The sequence below is a fragment of the Cyprinus carpio genome, chromosome A17, assembly GCF_018340385.1.
Source record: "Cyprinus carpio isolate SPL01 chromosome A17, ASM1834038v1, whole genome shotgun sequence".
Lineage (NCBI taxonomy): Eukaryota > Metazoa > Chordata > Actinopteri > Cypriniformes > Cyprinidae > Cyprinus > Cyprinus carpio.
In genome coordinates, this window is record NC_056588.1 from 17,788,897 (window position 1) to 17,804,789 (window position 15,893).

A 15,893-nucleotide genomic window follows, 5' to 3' on the forward strand; every position below is an offset into this window, starting at 1 on the left:
TTGCTCTCATGTTTCTTTGATTAGGATGGATTTAAATTTGTTTACAAGCTCCACTGGTCTTAAATCTTTTGGTTTGGTGCCCCATCCTTTTTCATGCCCCCATCCCTACACCAACCCCCACCCCCCCACCCCACCCTCACTTGACTGCCTGCTGTTTCAGAGTCCCTCTTTTCTTCTTTCTCTTTAATATGGTGTTGGACGTTCATTTATGATGCTTCTTTAACTGGTTCTCAGGCACGAGTTACAAGCTATTTGGGAATCTACAAAATTGGATGCTGGGGACACCCCTCTAAGATGTTAATCTGTTGCCGATATGAAAGGTTGCTCACCTCAGTAAACCCTCTCATCCGATGGAACCAGGCCACTTTTATGGCCCCATCAGGCACCCGCCTGGATGACTTACTGCTGACCTCTTGACATGGCAGTCAAAGCCATATGAAGAGAATCTTTCTCATTCTGTCTTCCACTCAGAGTTTGGTCTGAGTTCATCTATTCACGCTTGGAGGCCAAAGGTTGGTTTATTTATTGTCTCTGTGTGCCCAAAAAGATACCCAGCCTGAACCCTTGTAAACTGTCCTGGCATGCTGGTCTATAAACAAATCATAGAGTGTGGTGTCAAAATAAAGGTCCTACAATTTGCTTTTAAATCCCTTTACCCAAACTCGCACTCTGCACTGGTACCACATTAAACATTTACATGGTTCAGTTTGCACTTTATAAGGGAGTTACTAGCATGCTTGTTGCTACAAAAACATCTCTTGACCATTTGTACCGTATTAAAACTTTACACGTAACTTCAGAACTGTTACCTGCAGGTTACTACCATGTTAGTGACAAAGTTAGCAGCTACAAGGTCTATGGCTATAGGAGAAGAAAAGCTAATTGGTAAGGATGGGTTAAGTAAATGTTTGACTTCTCTGCTGTGCTAAAGGGACCAAGAAAGTCAACGCCTCCTCAGAAAGAACAGAAGAGCAGTTTGGATTTTGACAGACGTCTAAAACTTGTGTCGACACTTTCCACAGATTAGCCAGTGTCCCACATTTCTTGCACACAGATAATTGATAGCATATGGTGGTTGTTCTATGATCTCTCACTCATCTAAGTGGAGGAATGTTGAACATAATGTATGTATGGCAGTAATGTTTTTCAGAATTTATGAATTCTTAATTATTGTTTTTCTTGTGGACATTATTTGCATTTTTCCCATATGTGAAATGTAGCCATTACATGCATGAAATACATTTGTAATTAGGCCCCATAAATACAGTAAATACATAAATAAGATTATTCTTTCACAGTTTGGAAATGATCCCATATTAATTTATTATATTACAGCAGTATATTACCTTGTTACATTTTTGTTAGTGATTATAAACTAATAGTATGCTATCCATGGAACAGAGCTCACTGGTTTAAAAAGTTAGTTTAATGTTTGTGAATCAAGGTTTGTAACTTAATATTTTGTGCAAATCAAGTCTCATGGTGACCAGTTGACATAATTTTGTTTTTCAAGTTTCAGATCCAGAGAGGGAAGGGTGACCCAAATAGCTATAAAGGCCTTGGAGACTGTTTCAAAAATTATAATTCGCACTGAGAGGTAAGCTATAATTTTCTTTTTTTCTGTCTGTCCATCCATCTGTATATTCATCCATCCATCCATTATACTGTACTCTATTGTATTGCAATACCATCAGAATTTCTCTCAGAATTTCAAAATGTATGTACTAATCTACCAGGACTATCTCGCACCAAAATAAAACATCAATAAAAACACTTTTTTTAAAATTGCAGTTTATATAATATATAATATGGGATTGTCTGTTGTAAAGTTTTTGTTTAGGGTTGGAAGTTGAAAGTGTTGGAAGTGTGAATGACACTTCTGGTTTGTAATGTTTTCTTTCAGTACTTCTCATCTGCTGTTTTCATGTATTCAGTGTAAAAAAAAAAATAGGCACACATGTCTCCTGTATGCATGGTAACAACATAAACCTGGTGACAGGCAATGTTTTGAGCTTTGGAAAAGTAGTAAACCTGGTGTAAGACTTTAAACCACCAATTTTGAACAAGTTAGTGAAGTCATTTTATTCATTATATTATGCTTTTGCAGTGGCATGCTCAACATCTGTCATGTTAACTAGAAAAGCACATAGAGTGCTTGAGGCAGAGATTTATCTGTTTCTGTCTTTTCCTCCTATTTTTTATTTTCCTTCCCCAACTGATTTGCTCTCCTTTCAGTTTTTCCTTCTTCTCCCTTTGCCAGACAACATGAGGCAGGTGTCGGATCCCAGACAGTGTGCAGGCTTGAAAGAAAGCTCTGTTTATGGCAAGATGACAGCTTTACAGTGGATCTTAAGCTGATCCGCAGCAAAGTGTGAGAATATAAGTGTGCGTGTGGCCCCAGGTGACACTGTGGCTCTGGCTGGCCGTTGTGAGATCCATCGTACTTTCTCTCTCCATGGAGCTGTCATTGGCTGCATCCCGCAGACCTCCCCTGTGGATTACACCTTTTCTTCTACACCGATTATCACTCTCCGACTCTTTATGCTGTGGCTGGAATCACCACACAGTAGCCGGTAGTATGATCAGTCCCAGGCTGAACCACTTAGTTTTAATTTACACAAATGGTGGTGGGAGTTACTGTTGTGGAATTATTATTGAAAATAAACATACTCTTGCTGTATGGGCCAGCATTGCACTTTTGCTCTCGGTCCATATTTTGCTTCGGTCCTCCCCTCTGTGTGGTAGAAACCCGAGCCCTTCGACTTCCACACACCAATTAGTTCAGAGCTGGAGATCCATTTGTAAATTGGCTCCAAGTCTATTTGAAATGTTATGAACATTCACTTGCGTCACGATGTAGCATGTGTGAATCATCATAGAAAGAAAGTACTAATAGATTTAGATCACATATATAAATAGCTTGATTGTGCATAATTATTTCACAGTATGTGTCATGGCTGGTGATTAATAGAACTTTTTGTTGGTGTTTTGAGCAGAAGGCAAGTTGCTAAGACTTTAAAAGGCTTTTTTGAAATAAGTCTATTATTTTCAGCAGGTTTCATTTTTTTAAATGTATATTTAAAATGTAATTGATTAGTGTGATGCAAACCTGAATTTTCAGCAGTCATTACTTTAGTCTATAGTGTCACGTGTTCTATGTCCATTTTTAATGCCTTTTTATTAATACGTTTGTGTATCAAACACAATGATTAACACATTTGTTTATCTGAAAGATCGGACAGAACACCTGACATTTTTGCCCATATTTTAAACATTACAAAAATGATTACATAAATATCATTACATTTTATTTCTCCTATTTCAAATTCAAATGATCAGATCAGTTTCCAAGCTACTTTTCTGCATTAATCACTGGAGGAAATTAGCTAATGAAGTGGTGTTGTTTTACTCTGTCTATCATGTTTGATTTCAAGCCAAAGCTCAAGAAACATCCCTGCTTCTCATCTCTTCACTCCTTGATTCATGAGCCTGGAGCCATTGTGCCACCCCAAACCAATGTCAACCAATTAAAGGCTTGAGAAGCAAATGCCAATATTTGCAGATCATCATTCAGGTTGTTGACAAGGGTTAGGACAGGAAGAGCTCCCGGTCCACCATGTACGATCACAACTGTACACTTACTTAAAGTAGATAAAGACCGAAATGTAAATAGTCCATATACGTTTCCCGTCAGCCCAGTGATTCATTGACCGTCGGTCCCATAACAGGGATCAAACATTTTGCCTCATTATCCAATTTGGTTAATGTATAATTTCCTTCCTCTGCTTTTGTTATGATGAAGGATGTGGCTATGAGTTGAATGGGAGAAATGGGGTTTGATGCAAATCAAAGACAAATCACACCTATACAAACTCCAGCAGCTGGACCCACACGTACCTAAATGTGTGAGCATTTGCTTATGAGGGCCAACTGCGTGCTTACATTTAGAGTCAAATTGGCATTCAGGCATAGTCAAACCAGGCATAGTCAAATGGGGTCTTAAGTGCGTGTGTAACAAATCTCACCACCTGATGTTTCTTAGACTGACCACACCCGGGAAACACGTGACCGGCGTTTGCATGTACCACATGGGGGGGGACGGGAGGAGGGCTTATGTTTCGGCTGGACAAAAGCCCTGTATGTCGGTCCCACTCTGCCAGACACTTTCATTTGTCACAATGCCTCTCTGTTGCCGTCTCACTTGACAAGTGAAGCTTGAGACATCTGACACATCGTGATGCTGGTGAAATAGAGATTGTTTGTCATCCGATGAGATGTGTGGTAGTAATTAGCTGTGGGTCAGAGGTTTTGGAGTGGCGGTCACGGCGTGGGCAAATTTGCTCGTTAATCGCCTCATCTCTGTTCGCAGAAACGATAATATTTACACCCCAACTAAATCAGCCGAGGACATCTCTGTTGACTGCTGGGACATGTTTTCACAATACAACGACAGACGTTCACATGCAGCTGTCACGCTACTCTGTCCACCCTGTCCACACACGTGTGTTCAATATCAATACATGCTAGAACTGATACTGAGAATCTGTTTCATTTTTACCCGTCCCCTCCCGGGATGTATCAACCCTCTTACACGCATGCATGGATGTTAGATGAGCTGAAGCTTTAGTTATTAAAAAGGCTGTTAGTGTTAAAGCTATAGTTCAACCAAAAATGAAAATTCTGTCATTTACTTGCTCTAATGTCGTTACAAACCTGTAGGAGTTTTTTGTTTGTTTGTTTGTTTGTTTGTTTGTTTGTTTTTGTTTTGTGGAATGTGTAAGAGTGCTACGTTTACATGACAACAATGTAGTCAAAAAACAGAAAAGTTTTTCCCTTGCGTTTATAAAAAGTTTCACGTATACACGACAACGTTTTCAAAACGATTCGTGTTTACACATATCTGTTATTAAAACACTGTGTTACGTATGCCAGGCCAGTAGTTGGTGCTATCACCTTGGTAGTAAACAGTACCTGTATGGAAGTGACGATTATATGTTGTATATGATGCTTCTCTGCTGTTGGTTGTAATATTGGTGAAGTAAATCCACACTTTGCTGAAGAAGCGTTAGCAAACTCTTGAGCAGCAACAACAGTGCCATGTACTCCACCATTGTTGTGTATGTTTGTTCACACTTGCCTTTAAAATCTACACGTACTACGCACTCACATGACGTCACCGTTTTCAAAGATTCCCGTATTGGGTGTTCACACGGAAACGATAACAGTGGCGTTTCGAAAAACTTGCAGAAACGCATAAAAAGTTTCCCGGTTTCAGCTGAAAACGTTGTCGTGTAAACAGCCCCTATGCTTTCCAAGAGCAGACAAAACAATGGTTTTGCATTCAAAAACAATAAATTGACTGATACTTTGTGTAATGGGTATTAGGAAATAATATAAAAGCATTAAAATATTTTCAGAAAATACATTACATACAAACATTTACAATCAACTAAAATTTTTACAGCATTTATTAATCTACACTACCGTTCAAAAGTTTGGAGTCAGTGAGACATTTTTATGTTTTTGAAAGAAGTATGCTCTTATGCATTTTTTTATGCTAACTCATTATTGTAAAATATTATTACAATTTAAAATAACTCTTTTCTGTTTTAAAATATTTTATATTTTTAAGTTCAAAAGAACAGAATTTATTTGAAAAAATAGTATCTTTTGTTGTATTGTAAATGTCTTTACTGTTATCTTTGATCAGTTAAATGCATCTTTGCTAAATAAAATTAATAATTTATTTCAAACAAATCACCACCAACAACAAAAATCTTACTGAGCCCAAACTTTTGACACAGTAGTGCAGATTAATGTTAATTTACAAATGTACTATTTTTCAGTGTTCTTTCGTGTTTGTTCACAATATGGTAATGTTGATTTATGTATTTATGTGTATTTATAATCTGTATAAATCTATATAATCTGTATGTAGAAATTAACAATAACTTATTAATAAATGCTGTGAACGTATTGTTTATTCTTAGTTTATGATATCTGATGCGTTGTTATTAATGCTACCAAACTGAACTGTATTGTATTGCCAAAATATTGCTATTGATTGTGAATAATTTGAAGTTTATTTGTGAATAATTTAATTAATAAGCATATCATGTTATTTGTAATTTTTTTTTTACAGTCCTAAACAATATATACCTTTGAGATATTTCATAGAACATTTTTGAGGCATGATTCAATTTGATAAAATATGAAAAATAATAATGCATCTGTTTACTCATTTGTTTTTTTCTTTTGTTTCCAGGTAAACTTCTTCCAAATATACTTTACTTTAATTCTTAAAATTGGCATTATGCAGACTTCAAAGAATGAAATCGTCTTTTGATTTCTTTGATTAAAAGTCTTCAAAAAAGTTTAGATAATACAGCTCTAAAAAAAAGGCCGAATGACCTGATGATTTCAGGCATCAATATTTATTGTCATTCCTACTAACCAATTGTATGACACCACAATAAATCCAATGACAGACCTTTTCTTATTGACATATTACTACAATACCGAAACTACACACACAATTCTAGGTAAATGTTAGCTCTTTACCATACTGCAGAGTTTTTTGTATGAGAGAATGAGGAGCGAGAAGAAAAGCTCAGGTGTTTCCCCTTGCTCGGGCTTGTCCTGACTTTCAGCTTGACAGAAAGCATAACAGAGTCAGGTTTCAGCTTCTGAAAAAGTAAATGTGCTCTCCAAACAATGTCTGCTTCTCAAAGTGCACATGTCTGCGTTTAGGGGTGGCAAGATCGTGCTGAAGCATTGATCAGACTGGAATCTCAAAATGCGGATATTTATTTTGGTCACCATTTGCTTAAGCAGGTTGTGATTGTCCATGAGATCCTGAATGATATTTAAAATCAAAGAAAATATTTGACTGTCACACAAATTATATATATATACACACATATTCTGTTAAGATACAGCATGGTAGGCCAACACATTTGGATCAATAAAATTTGTGCCGTTAAAACGTTAAACCTGTATCACGACAGTTATGCAAGTAGGCTTGATATATGGTTATATCTAGATGAATTCAAACATATTTCAGCTTTCTAAGTATATTCAAATGAGAAAAGATATTAGTGATAATGCTGTTGGAAGACAAAGACTGTTTGTGTTCATTTGCTTATTATGCAGATACCTGTCAAGGGTTACCGTCTATGTCTGTGTCTATTTGCAGTTCTAACTCTATTATTTGATAAGTATCCCTTAAAGCTGATTTCTTTAAGGCAATACTGTGACAGGTATGCGTTCTTAATAAATCATTATTAATTATATAGCAGAAGCTGAAGAATCTCACCCTTTTTGACTCTAATGCCTAGAGATGGCTTGGCTGTCGCAATCTTTTTATACATTGAAAACCTAAAAAGGTAGTTCCTTTGGTTGAGGGCTTTTGTTTTTCATTTATAAGTGCTTGTTTGTGTGTTTAGACCAGTTTAACCTGTTCTGGTTTAGAAACAGTACCCTGGAAACAGTAATGCATTACAACGAAGCTGAGCTCAATACATGATAACGGGGGTGGATTTCCGTAGTATTCACACATCAACGTATGATTCAGCGTTCTTATGTGTAGCACCATGAGACAAGATGTGTGATAGTTGCAAATATTAGTCATATCTAGCCACTCGGTCATTTACTTAAGCCAGTTTGACACTTTAGATGGGTTGCACCAATTAGGATTAAGCCTAAACACAAATTCAGTCAAGATTCTTCTAATAATTCAGCTGCATCAATCAATCAATCAATCAATCAATCAATCAATCAGTAATCAGAGTCATAGTTAAATCTGCATATTTCTGGTTTTACATTGAATCTACATTAGCTTTAATTCCGTTGCAAATTACATTAAACTCAGATTTAAATATTTTAGATTCAGATATTAAGTTTAAATTAGTAGTAGCAGTAATAGAAGTAGTAGTAGTAATAATTATGTATTTATTTATTTATTTATTTTTAATATTTGGAAAAAATATATATCTGTTGCATTGTCTGTCGCTTTGTCTTCCATTATGATTTCATAATGCTCTATTTATTGATGCAGTGAATATTTTTTCCATGCCATATTCACACTGCATATGTACTGTTTCAGCATTTTCACTGCCTGCTTGATCAGCTTTTTTCCAATGGTAAGTACATGCTTAACCTTCAGAATGTATCAATCTCAGATCATATAAAAATTTGTTTAGCTTTGTTTTATTTTCTGTTCCTTTTATATGAGGTGACCATTATTTATTTTATTTTATTTTATTTTATTTTATTTTATTTTATTTTATTTTATTTTATTTTATTTTATTTTATTTTATTTTATTTTATTATTTGTATTTGAATTTGTTTAATTTTTTTATTTATTGCTTGCTACCAAAATGTCTAAATGTATTTTAAAACATCTATTTATTTACTTACTTACGTACTCACTCGCTTTCCATTGAGAAAATGGAATAAGATTGTTTACTTGTTATGGTTTTCTTGGGTGTCACAATTTTAAGGAATTTTTTGTAATGATGTTAAAATCAAGTGGTAAGAGGGTTAGTACATTATTAGTTAAAGTACATATTGGAGCAAATCACCCATACAGCCTAGCCTTGATGTTTACCATATAAATGTGTTATTCCATATTGAAATTAATTTTCTATGAGATGCAAATTGTTTTTGTTTTATTACTGCACACATAATTGGCCAAATAGACGCTTAAATGTGGCTTGTACATAAATCTTCATTTATTTATTAAGTGTCTTAAACCCATTGAGCGATGTCTTTTCCTCAACAGAGTGTATGGCATCTACAAGGAAATCCTTCCCACCATTTTGGCCGAGACCCCAAAGAGAGCAGTGAAGGTAACAGGAATCACATTTGACTTGAGCTTAAACTCATCACTTAAACCATACACGCTCTGATCTTTGCAACCTGGCCTTCTGAGTGTAAGTATACACAGAGACCACATACATGTGTCCTCAGCATACCGGCTTTAGCCAGGAGGATCAAAAACACTCAGCCTCTCTATATGTTTGTCGTTGTGCCACATGTGTTTGCTGTTGAGAACTTCCAATATTGACCTATATGGCCAAAGATTGCTGCCGGCCTCACTTTAGTATCATGTATAAACAGGACATATATACACTCTTGAGTTTAGATGAGCACTCACTGTGGCTTTAGGCCACTGGTTATGGGTACCTCCAAATGGGTGTCTGAAAGGAGAGCAAGCACATCAATGTCTCACTTTTCCAATCTAAAAAACATCTGGAAGGGGTTTAATTCCATTATTGGAAATGTTTGGACTCAACATGCTTTAACCTTTACCATAAAGGACTTGTTCACATGAAAATTCTGTTACCATGTAATCATGTCATTCAACCCATTTGACTTTCTTTCCTACGTGGAGCACAAAAAGAACAATTTTGAATAATATTCTGGTGACTTTCTTCCAGTGAATGTGGATTGGAGCTTTTAAGTTTCAAAAAGGGCTCAAAAGCATCAGAAATGTAGTCCATACTCTGCAACTCATGTGGCTTAATCTAAGTCTTCTCAGGCCATACACTCTTAAAAAGAAAGATTTCAAAAGGACGTTTTCACAGAGATGCCATAGAAGAACCATTCTTCAGTGAACAGTTCTTAAAATAACCATTTTCTTCTTAGTGTGAAGAACATTTTAACACTCTAAAGAAACCTTTTCCACTGAACCTTTTGTATAATGGAACCGTTCCATGGATATATTAAAGGTTCTTCATGGAATCATAAATGCTAATAAAGAACCTTTATTTTTAAAAGTGTAGTATGGTTGTGTCCAACACCAAAATTTAAGCTTTTAATCAATAAAAATGAAGAATAACTGCCACAACTAGATCGGGTCAGTGATTATTTACACATTTTTTTAACAAATCATGCAAAGTGAGATAGATTAACCTATTCAGGGAAATAAAAACTGACTAAAGAACCATTCATTCACAAATTGGGCATCACTGCTACTCTGTTTAACTCTCATTAATTTGCCAGTTGTCACGGACTGGTGCTACTGTGTAGGAACGAGGAGACAAAGAAACGAGGTTGTGAATGACTGGTGCTACTGTGTAGGAACGAGGAGACAAAGAAACGAGGAGACATCGGAGGAACATGAGCCCTCCGTGGGCTAAACTCGAGTACAGGAGCCCTCACTGGACAAGATTCGGGGGCTGGAGCCAACACTGGAGCGAGCACTCGGGCGAGGAAGAGGGCCCTGAGCCAGTCATTTCTCCTCGTCCTCCTCTTGATTATGGGTGAACTGGGCGACTAGCGGGCTTGGGTCAACGGCAGCCAGCGGGCTTGAGAGAGCAGTGGCCGGCAGACTTGACAACGGCACGGCCGTGGGCTTGCCTTCAGAGCAGCTAGCGGGCTTGAGTGAGCCGCTTGACAACAGCGCAGCGAAGCGTGCTGCGATTTCCATTGCTGCAGGAAAAAACAGGAAACAAAAACACTTTCAAAACCAAAAAACTAACACGGGGAGAAGGGGTGCCGCTTACAGTCTCTGATATGGTATTCTGTCACTACTGCTGCTACTGTGTAGGAACGAGGAGACGAAGGAGCGAGGAGACATCATAGAACATAGAAAACTGGATTTATTAACTCACACGTAGTAGTAGTGGTACAAAGGAACGTTTAATTTTAATTAGAGATAGATAAGATTAGGATTGGGTTTAATTTAAATGGACTGGATGAGGGGATGTGGGGGGATGACTGGAAATAATTGGACACGATATTATTGAATGGTAAGGGAAGGACCAAATAAGGGCAAGGAAGGCACATGGGGAGCAAAACACACAAAACAAGCAACAGAGTCTGACACCAGAACTGTCAGAAAAAATGTCAAAACAGCTTGTCTCTGGGGCAATACCCTTAAAGGAACATTTTTGTACCTTATTTAGCCCTGAAAAGTTTATATTAGTTACCTAGAATAGTAATGTGTTTCCTTAAGTTAATATGAACCTTTTAGGGTACAATTTTTGCCCTTTTGCCCTAGGGTGTATGTTAAGATTTCCTGTTAATAACTATTTAAATTCTGGTCTATTCATCACTATTGTATAACTTAGGAAGACTTGGAATATAGTGTACAAGTTTTATGGTGCTACATTTGTCATTTTGGAGCTTGCTGCCCCAAATCATTATTCATTCACTTTATACTGAAAAGAGTAGCCAAGATATTTTTAAGAATTCCTTTTGTGTAGCACAGAATAAATCCTACGGATTTGTAAGGACATGAGGTTGAGTAAATGATGAGAGAATTTTCTATTCATTCAACACTGATCCTTGAATCCATGATGCTCTGCGTCTGTTGATTTAAACCTATTAACAGGCCTCCATCATTCCTCCAATGTTTTATTATCTAATATCTGTCAAGCTGAGCAAATCTTTACTAATATAAAGAATTATACATCGGCCTAATAGTCATCTATGTGTGTATTTGTGTTTGCTCAGTGTAATGTTGACAGCTTGAGTGTTCTCATTCATTACAGTTGAGCTGTGTTTGCTTAGGGTGTGAGCATTCATCTTGTCTGCGTGCATGTATGTGAATGCATGTTGCGTCTAAAAACACTTCCTGACAGGTTGTCCTGATCTTCTTTGCAGTTTTTTACCCCTGAGCAGTACAAGAAGCTGTTGAGCTTTACTCCTTTATAACCCGGCATGGTAAGTCATCTGATACAGGCAAGATATATACACACACATGATCATTGATACTATACACACCATCATATTCACAGTCAAGCAAAGCACTCTCCTCATTACATGGCATGCTGGCAGCCGGAACGAAGTGTAATCGAGACGAATGCGGCTCAGCGAGGCATGTGAAAGATAGCCCATTACTTTGACAGCAGTCTATCAGTGTGGCATCAGGCTTGACGGCTGAGCCCAGCGGCAGAACTCACATCCACTGCCTCGTCGAACAGCCAAGAAGGGGCAAAACATTCACCTGCATTATCAATCACACCTATCTCCGCCCTCTCTAGCTAGAGATGTCAGTCCGCACAGAGCCCACAGACGCTGGGAAGATTGATGTACGGAGTGTGTGAGAGGCAGGAGGTGGAGTGAGATCGTTTCCAAGGCCGCAAGTGAATTCAACAGAGCGATTGAGCTGTGGCTCCGCCCCCCAGCTGAAACGACTCAGTATGATTGATGAAGACATGCAGTAATATGACAAATAAAAAATGAAAGCGCGGATGGCTGGCTCTGTAAACACGGTCAAGGAGATGTCCGGTTTTCAGACAGAAAATGAGTAATGAGGCTCTCACACTGTCTTGCAGTGTATACACAAGCTTGTATACATGGCTACGCATACACACACACACACACACACAAAAAGACAAAATGTGCAAGTGTAATCAACACACACACACAATTTCACATTAATCGAGGGTTTGGGTGTGGACTATCCCAGGCTCACCTTATGCAAACACACTCAAAGATCTCCTTTGTCACTCTTCAAGTAGGCCTGAAGCCTGCAGACATACAGGTCAAGTGCTTGAATGGAGAGCCACAAATCATAAGAATAAAAGTCTACTACATATTGTATTTGTCTGTTTAGCAGTGTTAATCTTCCTCAAAATTACTGACGGAAATGTTTGCTGATTAATGTTATTCTTTATTGACGATAACGAGATAAAGACACACCATGAAGATGATTAAGTGACTGTAATCTAAACATACTGAAATATATTACCGAATCACTGACAATGAGAAAAATAAAGAAATAAATTATATGATATGTAAAATAATATATAATTTATAAAATAATATTTCATATAAATAATCACTATCAGCAATAATAAATATTCAAGTATTCATCTTTTTTTTGAATTTCAAACAAATGTTCTTCTTTTGAGCTGTCTATTATTCAAAGAATCCTGAAAAAATGCTGTTTCCATAAAAATAATAAGCAGTAACTGTTTTCATAATAATAATGTAAAAAAAAAAAGTTACGTGACATACAGCCAAGTATGGTGACCCATACTCAGAATTCGTGCTCTGCATTTAACCCATCCAAAGTGCACACACACAGCAGTGAACACACACACACCGTGAACACACACCCGGAGCAGTGGGCAGCCATTATAAATAATAGTAAGATATGTTATTCATAATGAGATTATCATAACAGGAATAAATTGCATTTTAAAATATATACAAATAAAAAAAGTTGTTTTAAATTGTAATTATATTCATAATATTACTGCTGTTTTACTTTTTATATATATAAATACAGCCTTGGCGAGCATAAGAGGCTTTACATAAAAAAAAAACATTGATATATTCAGTCTCTAAAGCACTGAAAATGTTTGATACATATCTAAACTGAAAAATGATTATACATTTTACAAAATTTGTGTCTGATACAGTCTATACAGACATTGTAGTAAGCGAAAAATGCACAACAAATTAATATGGCATGTCAAAGTATTAACTAAATTGAAATGACACTTTTCATGAAAAGACAAAAACTTATGCTAACATGAACACTGCTGTTAATTTGGTGAAATATAAAGCCAATGCTTCTCTGTTCAGTTAGTATGAAATTTTGAAACCTTTTGCTCCATCATACAATTGAGTTGAGCTGTTATTGCAACATATGATGTAATTTATCTTTGTCCCAGTCATTCTGTCTGAACCAGTTCATTCATCTTTGATTCCTGTCTGAGTTTTCTTTCTAACCTCTGAGGAAGATTGACGGTGGCAGTTCATTCATTCATTCATCATTCATTCATTTGTGGGTTAAAGTCAAGCACTACGTCTGGACAAACACGTTTCTAAAAGGCTAAGTGTCACAGTAGCATTGTTCCTTTGAGTTATGGGATTCGTGTGGCATACCTTAAGTGTTGACTGGTCATCTAAAAAATACAGTCTGTTCTGAATTAAACACAGAGTGACTTTCTTTATAGTCTTTGTGTCTTTCGCATTTGTCATGTGGCGTCATGTTCTCTTGTAATGTAATTCTGCCTGCTTGAATATGCTAGGCTCTCTCTGTGGCTGGCCTGGGGTCAGGGTTAAACGAGGCACTGGTTGTAAATCCATTTGAAGTAGTGTAAGTGAGCCTACAGGCCAACAGGGATTCATTCAAAGTGGTAAGAGACTACAGCCATTAATTGTCGTCTTGTTATTGTTTTTGCCTTTGTCTTGTCACAAAATGTCTTAGTCATTCATTTTGAGGCTCCAAATGTTTTTGCTCTCTTTCTCCTTGCAGCAACCCTCTACATTTGCACAGGCCAGAATGATTATAAACACAGACGGCTTCAGTCTCCGCGGGCTTAATAAGGGCCTGACCTCCACCCTAGTACGGCATGGCATTTTCAGCATGATCTACTTTGGTTTCTACTTCAACATTAAAGATGCCATACCTGCCAGTCCTGTGTGTAAGTTTCAGTGTCACCCAAAATAGATTTTGGGATAGTTCACCTAAAATGAAAGTTATTCCATTTACTCACTCTCATGTCATTCCAAACCTGTCTATTTATATATATATATATATATATATATATATATATATATATATATATTATTTGCATTTCAAAAGATCTTTTGAAGAATATTTTGATTGTTTGTGTCCATACACTGAAAGTCAATAGGTACCAAAACAGCTGATTGTTTAACTGTTTTGTACAAAACCATTTATCTTTATTTATATATATTATATATATATATATATATATATATATATATTATATATATATATATATATATATAATATCTATAGATATATATCTTTAAAAGCAAATGGCATCTGCAGACAAATGATACTACAGCTTTTCTCGCAACAAAACATTTTTGACTTCGATGCGATTGACATTTGCTAATTTTGTTTCATGCTATGAAAGGAGCTTTTTACATGTTACATATAAAAGATAAATACAGCTCTATAAAATCATATCTTATGATTCTATTATAAGAAATATGGATGTGATACAAAGAAAAAATTAGGTTTTCCTTAAATATTTACTGGAAACATACTGTGCACACATTCATACAACATTCACAAGTCCTGTTTAGATTTAAAATGTTCTGTACATATATGTTCAACATATTTTGGTATGTTCATATATGTGCTTTTTGTTATGTTGTGTTTATATATAGACTTTTTGTTTTTTTCTGCATTCCAGGGTTCAAAAGACAAGTGACCAAATAGAAGATCGATACATCATGGCATGACCTCTTAGCTGAATTAACCCTTCTGTTTTTTTTTTTTTTTTTTTTTGAAAATTGGTTAAACCACTTATTTCCTCTTGGAATTTTGTGACTTGTTCTCATTTAGGGTCACCTATAAGAATCATGCTAATTTCAACATGGGGTGAAATGATCTATATTGAAAAGATACGAGACTGTCCAAACAGAAATCTTGATTTTTTTTTTAATTGTATGTTTTCTTGTAAATGTGTAAGAAAAATATTTTCCTTTACATTACATGCATATTTCATTTAGTTAGTAATGATACATAAAGGCCCATATTTATCCCATATTTATCTTTCACATGTATTTACAAGACATGAATAAATCACTTTCATAGGTCGAAAACTGTAGTGATTGTACACATTTGCAAGTCTAAAAGTGGTACGAAAGCCAGAGTTTTTTTTAAATATCTATTTACAGGCTGATGACTGAACACGTAGCTTAGCAAATTAAACGAGGGATCAATCATGCACATTAACAGAGATCGAGAGAGAGAGAGAGAAGAAAAGGGAGGAGGTGGAGAGGAGCTGCTAATATAAACCTCACTAATACCTTCCCTGTTTGCTCTCCATCACATCCTCAAAGGTTCCGATTACACATCCGGCAGGGCTTAACTCCTAAACAAAAGTTAATTTTGTTTAATGGAAATGTTACCATACGCCTGCTCCACATGTATAAACTGGAGCATTAGATTT

At 36.3% G+C, this 15,893-nt stretch overlaps 1 pseudogene; it reads left to right on the forward strand.

Annotated features, from left to right (window-relative positions):
• Window positions 1-1,392: 1,392 nt before the first annotated feature.
• LOC109044886 lies at window positions 1,393-15,157 on the forward strand (annotated as a pseudogene).
• Window positions 15,158-15,893: the final 736 nt, after the last annotated feature.